The sequence below is a fragment of the Gossypium arboreum genome, chromosome 6 (assembly GCF_025698485.1).
Source record: "Gossypium arboreum isolate Shixiya-1 chromosome 6, ASM2569848v2, whole genome shotgun sequence".
In the NCBI taxonomy this organism is placed as follows: Eukaryota; Viridiplantae; Streptophyta; class Magnoliopsida; order Malvales; family Malvaceae; genus Gossypium; species Gossypium arboreum.
The window spans coordinates 125,005,250-125,009,743 of record NC_069075.1 but is presented as its reverse complement, the minus strand read 5'-3'; the positions used below and the strand labels follow the sequence as shown (position 1 = coordinate 125,009,743).

General features: G+C 37.8%; 1 non-coding gene across 1 annotated transcript; it reads left to right on the top strand.

Annotated features, from left to right (window-relative positions):
• The first annotated feature begins 2,304 nt into the window (after positions 1-2,304).
• LOC128294492 (small nucleolar RNA R71) lies at positions 2,305-2,411 on the top strand. Its single transcript, XR_008284801.1, has one exon. It is a non-coding gene; the product is annotated as a small nucleolar RNA R71 (small nucleolar RNA).
• Positions 2,412-4,494: the final 2,083 nt, after the last annotated feature.

The following is a 4,494-nucleotide window of genomic DNA, read 5'->3' as shown; positions in this document are numbered from 1 at the left end:
AAAGATGGAAAGAGTTACCGAATACCGAGAAATCATCCATAAATACCTCCATGATATCTTCTACGAGTTCGTCAAAGATGGCCATCATGCAGCGCTGGAACATAACAGGAGCATTACATAATCCAAAGGGCATTCTTCGATAAGCAAATGTACCATATGGACATGTGAATGTCGTTTTTTCCTGATCTTCAGGAGCTATTGGGATTTGAAAATAGCCAGATAGTCCGTCTAAGAAGCAATAGTACATGTGCCCTGATAGTCTTTCTAACATTTGGTCAATGAATGGTCCGTCTTTGAGCTTGCACACATGGTTTATATTCATCTTCCATTAAAATTTTATGGGTGCAAAAAGAAGGGCTGATCCCTTTAATGTTAGAAATTTTCCAAGCTATGACCTTTTTATGTTCTTTTAATACTTTGATTAATTCCTCTTTCTCCTTGGGTTGCAATTTAGATGCAATAATAACTAGTAATGTAGAATTATTTCCAAGGAATGCGTATTCCAAGTGGTTTGGTAATTGTTTGAGTTCCAATTTGGGAGGTTCTTCAATAGAGGGTTTTTGCTAAAAATCATCGTTCCCTTTAATGTCCTCATATTCTGCTTGTCTTTGGGAAGATTCATTGAAGTTCAGTTTAGCTTTTATTTTACCTGTCTCGGAATCATCGTCATCTATCTCCTCTCCTTGGGCATGGCACAGTTCCAACGTGTCCTTATGTATGATTTCCTGAAAAGAATCTTGAGCAGCATGATCAATAGAGTCAATAAAATAACATGAGTCATCCTGTTCCCTAGAAAATCTCATGGCATCATAAATTTTAAAAACAATTTCATCGTCACCTACTTTAAGTACCATTTTACCATCACCTACATCAATAACAGCCCTAGCAGTGGCTAAAAATGAACACCCTAAGATTAAAGGCACTTCAACATCTTCATCCATATCAAGCACAACGAAGTCAATAGGGAATATAAATTTATCTAGTTTTACAAGTATGTCCTCTATAATACCCTTGGGATATTTAACAGATCTATCAGCTAGTTGAATACTCATCCTAGTGGGTTTAAGTTCCCCAAGACCAAGTTGTTTAAACATTTTATATGGCATCAAATTAATGCTAGCACCTAAATCAGCTAGTGCCTTATCAATGTTAAAACTACCAATTAAGCAGGGTATAGTAAAACTTTCTGGATCTTTTAGTTTGGTTGGCAGGTTGTTTTGGAGCATAGCCGAGCATTCCTCATTAAGTTCCACTGTAGATAAGTCTTCAAACTTTCTTTTGTTTGTTAGGAGCTACTTTAAAAATTTTGGGTATGTAGGCATCTGCGATATAGCTTCAACAAAAGGTAAGTTAATATGTAGTTGTTTAAAAAGTTCAAGGAATTTACCAAATTGTGCATCCATGAGGTCTTTCTTCAACTTTTCTGGGTATGGAACTGGTGGTTTATATTCCTTCAGTATTGGATTGTCATTGCTTTCGGGTTTTACCTCCTCTTCTTTGCTTCTGTCAGCTTCTTGTTATGGCTTCTTTTTCGATTTAGCTAACACTTTCCCACCCCTTAGTGTAACTGCTTTTATATGTGCTTCTGGATTGGGTTCAGTGTTACTAGGTAGATTTCCTGGTGCTCTTTCGGAAATCATCTTAGCCAGCTGTCCAATTTGAGTTTCAAGCCCTTGGATCGATGCTTGTTGATTTTTGAGTGCCGTCTCGATATTCTAAAAAGGAGTCTCTGACACCGAGATGAATTTGGTTAGCATCTCCTCAAGGTTCGACTTTTTCTCCTGCTGGTATGGTGGTTGTTGAAAACCCAGAGGATGTTGTGGCCTTTGATTTCCTTGATCGCCATACGAGAAATTGGGATGGTTCCTCCAACCTGTATTATAATTGTTACTATATGGGTTATTTTGGGATCTAGAGTTATTGTTACCCATATATTGGACTTGTTCCTCCTCGATGCTAGGGTTGAAGGGTTGATATTCTGTGCATGCTCCTCCTCCATTCGAATCACACCTCATCACTGGATGTACCTGAGTACAACCATACAAACCGTCAATCTTTTTATTTAAGAGTTCTACTTGGTTAGATAGCATAGTAACCGCGTCGAGGTTGAAAACACCGACTGCTTTCATCGGCTTTGTTCTCATAACTTGCCACTGATAGTTATTCAGTGACATCTCTTCAATAAATTCGTAAGCCACTTCAGGTGTCTTATTATTGATAGTTCCTCCAGCAGCTGTATCAGTCATCTTCCGAGTCGAACGATTCAGGTCATTATGGAACGTTTGAACCTGTAGCCAAAGAGGTAACCCATGGTGAGGGCACCTTCTTAAAAGGTTCTTGGATCTCTCCCATGCATCGTAGAGTGTTTTTAAAACCATCTGCACAAAAGAAGAGATATCATTACATAATTTGGCTGTTTTAGCCGGTGGAAAATATTTTAATAAAAATTTTTCGGTCATTTGTTCCCAAGTAGTGATTGACCCTCGTGGTAACGAGTTCAACCATTGTTTAGCTTTATTCCTTAACGAAAAGGGAAACAACCGAAGGCAAATGGCGTCATCAGAAACGCCATTAATTTTAAAGGTATCGCAAAAATTTAGGAAATTTGCCAAGTGAGCGTTGGGAATCTCGTCTGCAAACCATCAAACTGAACAAACTGTTGATTTGCTAGTTCAACGGGTATCACAGGAGGTAGCTGATTGTCTTAGTTTTCAGCCATCTCCTCGGTTGGGGTTTGAATATCGTTCTCTTGCTCGTTCTCTGTGTATCTTAAGCTTCACCTTATTTCTCTTTGGTTTCTGCGAACTGTGCGATCTATCTCACTGTCAAAAAGTAATGGTCCTGACGGGTTTCTTCTAGTCATAAACTATAAGAACCCGATGTAAAAGGGAAAAGAAGAATTAGTAATAAAATTAGAATAAAATTTAAATTGTAGTAAAAGTAAATGGCTAAAGTAATAAAAATCGAGTGTTCCTAATATCTTAGTTCCCCGACAACAGCCCCAAAAACTTGATACGTGATATTCGTGACAGGTTTTAAATATTTATAATGAATCATTCTTGAAACTAACTATTATCACGGTGAAGGGAAGTGTACCTATCAAACCGTAGTATGGCTTTAGCAAGACCGGATTGTCGAACCCAAAGGAACTAAAAGTACTAGTAATGACTATCTTTTTATTATCTAGCCTAGGAATAATAGGGTTTGTTTTAACTAACTAATTAACTAAACTAAGAATTCACAGAAAATGGAATTAGGGAATTACTTTTGGAAAAATGATTGAATTAAGACAATACCTAAGGAAAAATACACCTAGACTTCAATTGTTATTTGACTCTGAATCGGACGATTTATTCATTTGACTTGATCCGTAGAAATCCCTAAGTTTCATTATTATCCCTCTCGAGACTAACAACGTCTAACCCTAGGTTGAATAATTGAAATCTCTTTCTAACTAACTCCCTAGGGTTGCATTAACTCGATCTATTGATCCCCTTATTAGGTTTCACCCTAATCCTGTAAAATCTTGTCACCCTATCTCTAGGCGCGCAATCAACTCCGCTTAATTATGACAAATGTACTCTTAGACAGGGTCTATTCCTCCTCTGAATAAGAGCTTAACTTGAAACAATATCCCGGAATATCAAAACAAGAATTAAGAACACATAATTAAGAACAAGTCAAAATTTATCATACAATTCAGATAATAATAACAAGATTTGTCTTAGGTTTCATTCCCCTTAGGTATTTAGGGGCTTTAGTTCATAACTAAAAAGGTAAACATATCAGAAGAATAATGAATACAAAACATAAAGAAAAACCCAAAACTCCTGAAGGGAAATTGAGGGGAGATCTTCAGTCTTGATGATGAATCTGGGTTTTAAGATGGATCAATCGGCTTTCCTTGAGCAGTTCCCTGCTTCCTCTTCTGTGTGTGTCCTTTTCCTCCTCCTCTAGGGTGTATTTATAGGTTTTAGAATGCCTAAGAACCTTGAAAATTGGCCTTTTCTGAATTGGACTAAACTTAGGCTCGACAGGAACACGCCCGTGTGCGATTGCTTAAGGTCGTGGTCAAACCTATTAAATAGGCACGGGCATGTGGTCCACCCGTGTGAGTCGTGCTTCGATTTTTCCAAATCGACACGACCTTGTGGTCTACCCGTGTGAGGAGGTCCAGGCCGTGTTGATTTTGTACATTGGCCCATTTTTTTCATTTTTGGCTCGTTTCTCGTTCCTTTCACTCTCTTATGCTCACCTAAGTATAAAACATGAAATTAAAGCATTAGGAGCATCAAATTCACCAATTTTAAGGAAAAAATCATCCATAAAATGTGCTAAGCATGGGATAAAAATATGTATCAATTACAGTTTATCCAAAGGTAATTCTCCAAGGGCCCCTTAGGGTTCTCAGCCCAACCAGACATGAAAGTACATCCCTCAAGGAAAGTTTGAACGCTACTCGTGCTTGCATTCTAAACTAGGTGAAAAGTTTAG